Source organism: Fukomys damarensis, unplaced genomic scaffold (assembly GCF_012274545.1).
Source record: "Fukomys damarensis isolate Sample0158 unplaced genomic scaffold, DMR_v1.0_HiC HiC_scaffold_7, whole genome shotgun sequence".
NCBI lineage: Eukaryota > Metazoa > Chordata > Mammalia > Rodentia > Bathyergidae > Fukomys > Fukomys damarensis.
In genome coordinates this window covers 43,492,135-43,504,364 of record NW_022900919.1, presented here as the reverse complement: position 1 = coordinate 43,504,364, position 12,230 = coordinate 43,492,135, and positions in this window count along the sequence as shown.

Genomic DNA, 12,230 nt, shown 5'->3' with positions numbered 1-12,230 from the left:
CAGTTGTGCCCCAGCTCTGCCACCCGCTAGGGATGTTGGGTAAGTCACTAAGCTTCCGTGTCTCACCTGACACATGTGCTAAGTGGAGACAATGCCCACCAAACAGGTCTGTACTGGCAGGTTTACTATGTTTCATACATGAAGTTAATACCTGGATATAGGGCAGAGCCCCCCGCCATTACTTATGCTCTTATAAAAGCTCTTGGAATGTTTCCTGATCCCTAGTGTTTCTCAATTACCTTATTCTAAGCCACAAAGTATTGTTTAGGAAAGACTAAATTATAGAAGTCATCTGAAGAAATTGGTTTAAAATGTAAAAATTTTAGACACAGATGTAAGTCATTACACCTGGGTTAATCTCATATTCAACTCTTAGGCAAGTCTTCTGTAAGTTTTATGAAAGAAGGCTTTAAAAAGAAATATAGTCTGGGCTACACACTGAGTTGAAGGCCAGCCTGACCTGCATAGACTCTATCTCAAAAATAAATAAATAAAAGCAAAAAGAAATATAACAGAGATACATTAAATCTAACAATGTGATAATGAATATAAACCAATAGAAGAAATAGAAAAAAGAATCTGTCCTAAGATTAAGGATATCTAGCAGGAAATATTTCAACAGCAGCATTACATAAATGCTCAAAAAGTACTGGATGAAAATGTAGATAGGAGGAAACACTGTGACTTGGGAAGTTACCTGAGTGATGCAGAAACCATCCCAGTGACAATAAAGATACTAAGATCCAGGTGCTGAGGAAGAGATGGAAGAAAGTCATCTTGTGAAATGAGAGTGAAAAAAAGCCCAATATTTCTAAATACAGTAATCTTGAAAGTATGCATACACTTTAAATAATAATTAATAGACATTTCATTATTCCATCTGCAGCCTAAGGGATGTGTACATTCTAGTTGATCTCTCAAAAATATATTATTTTGTGCAATCACGTGATTGAGAAAAACAGGCATGTGAAACACAATCTTATATCCAGGTGTGTGCCACATGTTAGACTCATGTATTAAACATGGCAAATCTGTGGGTACAATTGTTTCCGGTGGGAGTCAGTTTTGAGTCAGTTAAGATAGAAAAACATCTTAAGTGTGGGACAACCCAATATCAAGACATAGCTAATGTATAAAAGCACTTTAAATCCCACAAAGCTCTGTGTGGTTTACAAGAATTGTGTGATTTTTGGTAGTCATCATAACACTATCATGGTGATAGTTGTTCTACAACCACTTGGGCTCTGGTGGTGATCTTCAAAGCACTTCTTTGGATTAAAATCCCTTGATCTTTCTCTTCCTAGCTGTGTGAAATCAGGCAAACTCTTAGCCTAACCTCTCTGTGTCTCAGTTTCCCCTTCTGTAAAATAGAGAATGTAATAATACTTCATAGGATTAGTGATTCAATATTAGTATATGTAAGAAGTATTTAAAAGAGTGTCTGGTAGGTGCTTCTGAAATGTTAGTTATTATCACTATTCCATCAAGAGAAAACAAATATTTCTAATAATGTTTTTATTTCAACTGGGAATGGAGCTCAGTGGTAGAGTACATTGCAAGTCCCTGGGTTCAATCCCCAGCACCGATGAATAAATAAATTAAATATTTAATTAACACGTAATAATTGTACATATTTATGGGGTATAGTGGGACATTTCAATACATATATGCAAGGCGTGGTGATCAAATTAGAGTAATTAGCATACATCACCTCAGATATCTACCAGTTTTTGGTGTTAGAAACATCCAAAATTCCCTCTATGAGGTGTTTTTAAATATTCAAATAATTGTTGTCAACCATAGCTATCCTATGATGCTAGACCACATCAGAAGTTACACCAAAGGAAAATGTTTATTTCCCATTAAGCTTATTGGTACATTTAAAGTAAACAATACAGTTACATTTCTTTGGGATCTTGTATGTTTACATGATATGTCTTGGTTCTTGTTTTTTCCTCAGATCCCTGCCCTCCCTTCACCCTCTTCACCCTTCCCTATTTACAAAGATTTTGTTTCCATTTTTTCCTTTTCACATTTTTTCTTGTCCCTTATTTACTTCCCCTTCCCTTCCCACTTCCCCTTTAGCCATTTTCTTCCTATTTCACCCTCTCAAGTATACCATTTGAACCTTATTTACACTTTGTTTTTCATACCAGAGAAACTATTAGGTATTTACTCAAGTGTGTCCTATTTATTTCACTTGAGTATAACCTCAAAAAAAAAAGAGTATAGCCTCAACATGCATCCACTTAGCTAATTAAATGTCTCTAGTTTCTCATTCTTTATGGCTAAGTAGTACTCCATTTTATAGAAACACCACATCTTCTTTATCCAGTCTCCAGATGATAGATATTTGGGCTGTTTCCAAGTTTTAGCTATTACCAACTGCCACTATAAACATGGGTGTACATATATCACTGTGGTATAATTCTTTTAATTCTTTTGGAAAGATACCCAGCAGAGGGATAGCTGGGGCAAATGGGATCACTAATCCTAGTTCTTGGAGGTATCTCCATATTGATTTCCACAGTGGTTGCACCAGTCTGCACTCCCACCAATGGCGAAGGGTTCCTTTCTCCTCATATCCCCGCCAGCATTTGTTATTGATTTCTTGATAGCAGCCATTCTTTCTGAGGTAAGGTGGAATCTCAGTGTTGTTTTCATTTGCACTTCTTAAATGACCAGTGATGTTGAACATTTTTTCATATATTTGCTTCTTTTACTTGTCTGAAAAATGTCTGTTCATGTCAGATGCCCATTTTTGAATTGAGTCTTTGTATTTGGGGTGTCTGATTTTTTTGGTTCTTTATATATTCTAGATAGTAGTCCTTTGTCTGAGGAGTAGCTGGTAAAATTTTTTCCCACATTGTAGGTTGTCTCAGCTCTGTTGGTGGTTTCTCTTGCACTGTAAAAACTTTTTAATACAATGAGATCCCAGTTGTTGATTCTTTGTGCAAGTTCTTGTGCTGCTTGAGGATTTGTTCACAGTCTTTTCCAATGCCAGTGTCTTCGAGAGCTCTAATTTATTTTCCAGTAAGTTTAGTGTTCTTGTTTTGATATTTAGATTTTAATCCACTTGGATTTTAGTTTAGTGCATGGTGAAAGATAGGGATCTAATTTTAATCTTTGGCAAGTTGAAAGCCAGTTTTTCCAACACCGTTTATTAAAGAGGCTATTTTTCTTTCAGAGAGGATGGTTGGCTCCTTTGTCAAAGATGAGGTAGCTGAGTGTGTCTGGTGTTGTTTCTGCATCTTCTAATCTATTCCATTGATCCTCAGGTCTGTTTCTTTGCCAGTACCATGCTGTTTTATCACAGTGGCTTTGTAGTATAGTTTCAAGCTGGGAATTGTGATACCCCTGCCATGTCTCTGTTGCCTAGAATGGCTTTTGCTATTCTTGGTCTCTTCTGGTTCCAAATGAATTTTTGGATTGTTTTCTCAAGGTTGGTGAAATATACCATTGGGATTTCAATCAGGATTGCACTGAATCTGTAGAGCAGTTTTGGAAGTATGACCATTTTCACTATGCTGATCCTTCCTACCCAGGAGCAAGGAATGTCTTTCCATCTTCTTATATCCTCTTCTATCTCTTTTTTCAGAGTGCTGTAATTTTCAGTGTAGAGGTCTTGTATCTCCATTAGATTGATTCCTAGATATTTCATTTTTTTGGATGTGATTGTGAAAAGAATTATTTTCCTAATTTCTCTCTCAGTGATTCTGTTATTTGGGTACAAGAAGGCCATTGATTTTTGAGTGTTGCCTTTGTATTCTGCTACTCTACTGAATCTGTTAATTGAGTCTATAAGTCTTTTGGCACAGTTTTTTGGGTCTTTTATGTAGAGTATCATATCATCAGCAAATAGTGACAGCTTAACTTCTTCCTTTCCTATCTTTATTCTTATTTCTTTCTCTTGTCTGATTGCTGTGGCTAATGTTTCTAGAACTATATTGAACAGGATTTATGATAGTGGACATCCTTGTCTTGTTCCTGATTTTAGCATGAAGGTTTTCAGTTTTTGACCATTTAGTATGATATTGGCTGTTAGTTTTTCATAGATAGCCTTTATCAGGTTACAATAAAGACCATCTATTCCAATTTTCTGTAAGGTTTTTTATCATGAATGGGTGTTGAATTTTGTTAAATGATTTTTCTGCATCAATTTAGATGACCATGTGGTTTTTGTCCTTGACTCTGTTAATATAGTGTATTACATTTATTGATTTACATATGTTGAGCCATCTTTGCATCCCTGGTATAACTCTGACTTGGTCAGGGTGTATGATCATCTTGATGATCTTCTGTATTGTTTGCCAGTATCTTATTGGGGATTTTTGCATCTATGTTTATCAGGGATATTAGCCTGTAGTTCTCTTTTTTGGTTGTGTCTTTACCAAGGGAAATTTTTAAGAGGTGTTTTTTCCACCATAGGAAGCAAAGAACTTGACTCATTCATCCTAAGATCCGCACTCCATACACAGGCCCAGTAATGTGAGTATTTGTTGTATAATAATAATTTCTATACAGAAAGAAAAGTAGTCTATAATGTTCAGGGCCCAATACAGACACTGGTTCCATTAGTTGAAAGAAACAGGGCCTCAGAGAGTAGCTCAGTAATGAGTGCTTGCCTAGCATGAACAAGGCCTTTGGTTCAACCCCAACATCACAAAGAGAAAAAATAGAAATGAAAAAAAAAAAAAGAAAAAGAAAAGAAAAGAAAGAATGACACACAATTCTGAGTGTTGCTACCTCTGGCTCAGTGTTGTTTCTTACTGGTCAACCAAAAAGAGCAAAACCACAGTATGACAGAGCTAGAAAAGACCAGCTACTTTTTCCTCTATGTTTGCACTAAGAACATAAGTTCCATTCATCTCCATCCTCAATCTGGAAAACAATAAGAGAATAAAAAGTGCTTATAGAGTAAATGAGTGGTAAAGAGTATGCTAAACTTTTTTAACTGAATATTACTGCTTTTTCATACCTACAGAAAGTACTTAAAATCAATACCCACAGTATACACATAAAAAGTTCAAATCATACAAAATTATGTTGAACATGAATGAATCACCTAGAGAAAATTCTCCTTGGCATCTAGAGCATTACTTATCCAAATATTTCCTTTGTGCATGCAAATACTAACATGTGAGTAGAAAGGCTGTATCATGTAGTACTTCAATACTGTAAGCTCTGGAATTGGATATCCTGAGTTTTAATCCAATTTTATCAGTTTTTAGTGGTATGGCCTTTAAAAAGCCATATATCCACTCTGTGCCTTGGTTTGTACAAAAAGTAGAGCTAATAATAAAAGGTAGCCTAAGACTTCCTGGGATAATAAATTAGTATATCTAAACACTTAGGATGGCCCCAAATCAGAGATATAACTCAATTAAGGTAATAAATTATGTATGTGCACATATTTAAACAAAATATAACACTGTTCTTTATCTTAGCTTTACATATAATAAAAATTCTGAGTTTTTGTATTTTGGTAGCACATGTGAAAAATTCCTTCTTTTTTTTTAATAACAGGGATCGAACTCAGGACCTTGCACTTATGAAGCGGGTGTGCAGCACCACTGAGCTAAATCCCAGGCCTGAAAAATTCCTCTTCTGATGGCTGTATTGTATTCAAATGTATATAGCTCTCTATATACAATTTCCTGCTGTGGACATTCAAGTATTTCTAATATTTTATTAGTACAAACAGCCACAATACAAGCACCCTTGTTGCACATATATTTTCCCATATTTAGATCAAGTATTTCTATTGGATAAATTCCTAGAAATGGAATCAGTGTATCAAAGTACATAAATTTTTAAATATTTTAATAAACAATGACTTGTCAAATGGCCTTTCTAAAAGGCTATATCACTTTACACTTTGATTAATGAGTGTACTTTGTTGCTTTGTGACTGTGTTCATTTCAACCAGACTCCCCTATAATTTATTTTTAATGCCCCAGTAGTACAGAATTAAGTACTTTGCTTGTTCTGCATGGTAGTTCTTTATCTTTCCAAAAATTGTAAACAACTCCTAAGAACTTTATAACCAATTTTGTACAGCACATATTCATATACGTGGGCTGACAAAGAATTTTTATGCCACTCCCAGATGGGAGAGGAAGAAATGTTGGGATTTCTTGGCCTTTTCAGTGGCCGATAAGGAAGAACATTTGAAATTAGAACCATCCATTAAGTTTTGGAGACAGGGTGGCTGCATCTACATTCCTCTTTATTTTCTGTAACTGGAACCCTTATTTCATAGACAAAAGGCTATCTCTCTGTTGAGTATTCTGGGTACAATGTCTAATTCTGTGCTCCCTGGAGTGTGAGGAGTTAGGACAGGGAGACTGGCAGATGCTGGCAGGTAATGCAGACAACAGGTGGCCTTCCTAGCCAGAAGTTGAACAGCGCCACCAAGGGGACAGGCAGCTCCAGTGGTGACTGAAGCCCATGTCTTTTCTTATTTTTAATATCAATTTTAGCCCAAATTATGAGTATACATAATGTGTGAGTCAGACATTACTACAAAGCTTGTAACAAAAATCCATGTCCCACACCTAATTCCATTCCAAAGACAGTAACTTTAATTTTATAGTTATAGTTACCATACCTGATTATGATGTCACTTCTTGGCTTTTAAATTTTATACATTTCCTATTAAGTCACAGCCATGGAAGACAATCTCACTCTCCCTCTCTCTCTCTTTCTCTCCCTCTCTCTCTCAGCCTCTGTGCTTGTGTGCATGCCCATACTTGCTTCACCTCTGCAGTTTTCCCAAAATAATTGTATCATATTTTTTGGTTAAATCAATGTGCTGTTATACATTATGACAATATAATATTATTTCCAGCTGAGCATCATAGTTTATGATGATTACAATGTTTTTCTTATAAATTGTTTTGGTATCGTGGCTTTAATGACCAGCTCAAGTCTTATTTGCTCTGTTTCCTGTGTAACAGCTCCAATTCATCCCCAAATTCTTTGCCAGAACTCAAATCCTCTGCAATTGCCTCAGCTTTATGCTGAGCAGAACATATGAACACTCTACAGTGTACCCAGAACCCTCAACAGAGATGACTTTTTGTCTATGAAATAAGGGTTCCAGTCAGAGAAAACGAAGATAAATGTAGATGCAACCACCATTTCCAAAACTTAATGGATGATTCTAATTTCAAATGTTCTGCAACCTAGCAGAACAGTATAAGGCAGTTGTTTTCAAATGTGGTCCTGGAAACTAGCAAATAAAAATCAATATGACCCACCTTGCTAGAAAAGCAAATTATCACATCCTATCCCAGACTCATGGAATGAGTTGCTCTAGGGGTGGGACCCAGAAATTTGGCTTTATCTAGACCCCCAAGTGATGTTAATAGGCACTCAAGCTGGAGAACCATCAATATAAAGAGTACATAAGCCAAAATCTAAGGCCAGAATTTGAATTCCAAGCATTCCATTCATTTGTGACTAACAACTTCCAAAATTCAGTCTTCCATTCATAAAATGAGGGTAACAGTCTTTAGAAAATAGTTATTGGGCAGGGAATGTAGCTCAGCAACAAGCATGAAGTGCTGAGTTCAATTCCAAGAAAGAAAGAAAGAAAGGAAGGAAGGAAGGAAGGAAGGAAGGAAGGAAGGAAGGAAGGAAGGAAGGAAGGAAGGAAGGAAGGAAAAGAAAAAGAAGATAGAGTTATTGTGAGCAGCATGATGCTACATATCAGAAGCTCCAGTTTTTCCTCAGAGACATCTGAAATCCAGGTCCATTGTGGAAGAGAGCCCTCTAAACTGGCTGCGGGGCCTTGCCCCATGCCTTCCTAATATCCCCTGGCTTCTATCTTTAGTACCTCTGCACCCTTGAAGCCTCATGGAATCACCCTTAGCCCTGAGAAGAACTACGATAAGGAAGGGGGTTGGAGACTAGCCTCACCCTCATCCTCTTTCTTCTCACTCTGGCCAGTTCTTAACTTCACAACTGAACTGAGCCCTCTGCTCTCTCATGGGTAAAGGAGTGGCAATCATGTCCAGTCACATCAGGTGCTGGTATCTAACAAGCACTCAAGTCCCAAGTCTTTATCAGGGCTCCCATCCCTGCCTCATTATGGGGCTCCACCACCTCTCCTGACACCCCACTCCTCTTCCCTTTCCCACTCAATTCCAGCACCATGAAATGCTCTTCCAATGGATATAAATTTAAGTCTTTTACTTAAATCAGATCTCTGCTCAATGGTCACCTCCTTAGAAAGGTTTTCCCAAACCCAAAACGGTTCTAAAATAACAGCTACTCTATCCCTGTCTATGCCTTGGCTGCTTTATTTCCTTTCATAGGCCAATCACACAATTCCATTCCATCTTGTTGTCTGTGTCAGCACCTCAAAAAGGAAATCTCTAAGTTTGATCTTGTTCTCCCCCTTACATCGGTTCTATGATTGCCTAACATATAGAAACGGCTTAAAAATGTTAGTCAAACAATGTCTTATTCAGCCAGTATCTGAGTGACTGCTTGTGAACATATACCCTGACACACAGCAATGGGCACCCGGCAGGTAAGCTGTCTATCCCTTCTGTACCCCAGGCCACTAGCAATTTCATTGCTGTTCTTCCCTTCTTCATTTCCTCAGTTACTGAGTCTTGGGCTGCAGTCGTATGCCTGGCATGTCTGAGGCTCTAGGAATATTGAGATGGGCACGTTTGTAGACAGAAAAGATATAGAAACAAGTAATGGTTGACTGTAAATGCTTATACTGTTTACCTGGAGGCTGCAGGGTAAGGGGTGTGAAGAACCTGGGGCCTCAGTTCCACCCAATTGAGCAAGCTCCACTCTCCGTTTCTTCATTTGTGAAATGGGGCAATGGACAATATCTACCTCTCAGTATTGTCCTGAGAATTCTTTGTCAATCACTGTGCTTGAGGGGTGGAAAACTTCATAAATGTCGGCTATCAGTCCTAAAAGTATGCACAGGATATTTTTGTAATTCAATCAAATCTAAAATGAAGAATAAGAATGGTTTAGTCATCAAAGACTTACCAAGTAAACTGGTCTTTCTGTCAACAAAAAAGGACTCTCACCCTTGAGATTTTTCCCAGAGTTTTGTATCCAGGCTCTCTGAAAACTCAGGTAGAGAAAGTATCCAGGAGAGACACTCCTGGCTTCATCCAACCTATGGGATCAGGGGTGGGAGAAGCGCCAAGTGCACCACAGCCTCCCATCCTTAAAAATCTCTAAGACACAAGTGTTCATGGCTACTCAGGGTTTCGTTTGCATTCCTGCCTTTTAACTAAACTTCATTGTGATATAATTTGCTGCAATAGACTTTCACCCCTTAGAAAATTCCCTGTGTCCCTTAGCAGTAAATTCCTACCCAAATAGGAAATAGGGAGATGGATCTCAAAGGGGAAGGAGATCAAGAGATGGAGAAAGGGGGAGGGAGGGGAATGAAATTAGTTTTTTTGAAACATGGTTGTGCTATGTAGCCCAGGCTGCCCTCAAAATTATGATTCTCCTGCCTCAGCTGGTATTATAGGTGTGCTCCACCATACCCTGCTCCAGCCTGGGGGCAATTTAGCAAGATCTTGTCTCAAAATGAAAATAAAAAGGGCTGAGATCACAGCACAGTGGTGAACTATTTGCATGAGACCCTGAGTTCTGTCTGTAGTACTGCCCCACCCAAAAGCTGGAATTTTGAAGAATTATATATGGAATCATCCAGTGTGTATTCTTTAGCACTTGACTTCTTCCACTCAGTGTAATTATTTTGATTCATTTATTTGCTGTTAAGTATATTTGATTCCCTTTTTTTCCACTCTATATGGGAATAGCTTCTAGTTTGGGACTCTAATGAGAAAAAGCACTAATGAACATTTCTCTATATAAGTTTATTTGTGAACATAAGTTTTCATTTATTTAGGGTAAATACCTAGACATGGAATTGCTAGGCTTTAGGACAAATATTTATTTTTTCCAGTTCTAGAGGTTAACCCCAGGGTCTTCACACTGAGGCTTCCCAGTCCATTTTTATTTTGAGACAAGGTCTTACTAAGTTGCCCAGGCTGGGTTTGAATTTACAATCCTCCTTCTCAGCCTCTTAGAGTTCTGAGATTATAGCACCAAACCTGGCTGTATATTTAATTTTGCAAGAGACTTTTTGCCGCAGCAGTGGAACCATTTTATAGTCTCACCAGTTGGCTGGAGTTTACTTATGGTGTTGCAGTTGCTGCTCCCTCTTCCTTGAGTAATCTTTCACTACTTGTGGCATGGCTGGCCTCTTGACATTCAGGTCTCAGCTCAACGTCATACTCTAAAGAGATGGTTAGGAACTGAATTGTGCCCCTCCACCCACCCAACTTCATATATGGGAGAAACACATCTTAGTACCTAATGATGTGACTGCATTTGCAGATTAGGTCTTTAAAGAGGTAATTAAATAAAATGAGGACTGTAATCCAACATGATTAACATCATATAGGACCAGAAGAGGAAGAGATACCAGATTCACTCTTAAAGAGGGAAGACCACGTAAGGACACAAAAAAGTGGGTGTCTGCAGGCCAAGAAGGGAAGCCTCAGTAGAAACCAAACCCCTACATACTGATCTTGGATGTCTAGGATCCAGAATGATTAGAAAATAAATTTCTGTTGATTATGCCACCCAATCTGTGATGTGTTGTTATGGAAGCCCTAGCAAACTAAACATAAAGGTTTTCCAATTACCATTTCGCAATCACCATAATAATTATTTCAAGAATCATCGATGAACACTAAAGCCAGAAACTAATGAAGAACAGGAAATTTAGTCTCAAAATTATCTTCCTTCAAGATATTTAATAATTACAAAGGGAAAAAACAGGCATTGCCTCAACAAATGATCAGAGTTAACATCACCAATGTTGGTACAAGCCAATGTCGTGTGTGCTGCCTGATGTAAGATGCCAAGGACAGAACTTTCTTTCAGTAGCCTTTTTTTGTCAAAAGTGCATAGTCTGGGTCAGGCATTTAGCTCAAAGGTTCTGGTGCCTGCCTTGCAAGCCCAAGGACCCGAATTCAATGCCTGGTACCCCCCCCCAAAAAAAACTGCATAGTCTGAATCCAACCAGAAGAAAATATCAAGCAATTCCAATTTAGTAACATTCTACCAAACAGCCTGCCAATATACTCCACAAATGTCAAGGTCATGAAAGACAAAGAAAGCAGTAACTGCCTTCCCAGAATAAAGCAAAGTGAAGATCAGGTAGGAAAACTAAATCCAACAAGTGATCCTGAATGAAATCGTAGGTAGTATCTATAAAGGACACTATCTGGGGAGATTAGCAAAACTTAAATAAAAATGCCATATTAAATAAGGAAATGGTATCATTGTTAAAATTCTTGATTTTGATCATTGTACTGAGACTGAGCAAGAGAGAGTTCTTAGGAGATAAATCAGAAATATTCAATAATGGGATATGAAATCCTGTGCTTTGTTTTCTTTTTGTGACAAGACCTTTCTATGTAGTTCCATACTGGCCTTGAATTTGCTGTGTAGCCTAGCATGGCCTCAAACTCACAGCAATCCTCCTGCCTCAGACTCCCAAATCCTCCTGCCTCAGACTCCCAAATCCTGAGATCACAGGCATATGCCACACCAGCTAGAATATGCAATTTTAAAACTGCAAAATGATTTAGGGCAAAAGGCACATATATATGTGTATATGTACATGTGCCAGTGCATATACATATGAGATATATGATCATACACATGTACAAAATTTAAAACTTTATTACTCTAGTTGAAAGTGTATGAGAGTTCTTTTTCGTTTTTGAGACAGGGTCTCACTATGTAGTTCAGACTGCTCTGGAATTCACTGTGTAGCCAGGCTGGTCTCAAACTCCCAGTGACCCTCCTGCCTCAGCTTCCCAAGTGCTGAGATTACAGGTGTGCACCACCGCACCTGGCTGAGAGTTCTTTACTACTTTTTAAATTTCTAAATACATTTGATTGTGTGTGTGTGTGTGCGACTGAAAATGGAACCCAGGTCCCTGAACATCGTAGGCAAGCACTCTTGTACTAAACGTCATCTCTGATCCTACATTTGAAATTTTGTTTTGAAGAAATTAGACTCTCAGTGATTACACTATCAGAAGAGATCTTCAGCCAGGCGTTGTGGCAGGGGTCTGTAATCAATCCCAGCACTTGGGAGACCGAGGCAGGATCTCAGCAAATTTGAGGCCAGCCTGAACTACACAGTAAGAGCCTGTCTC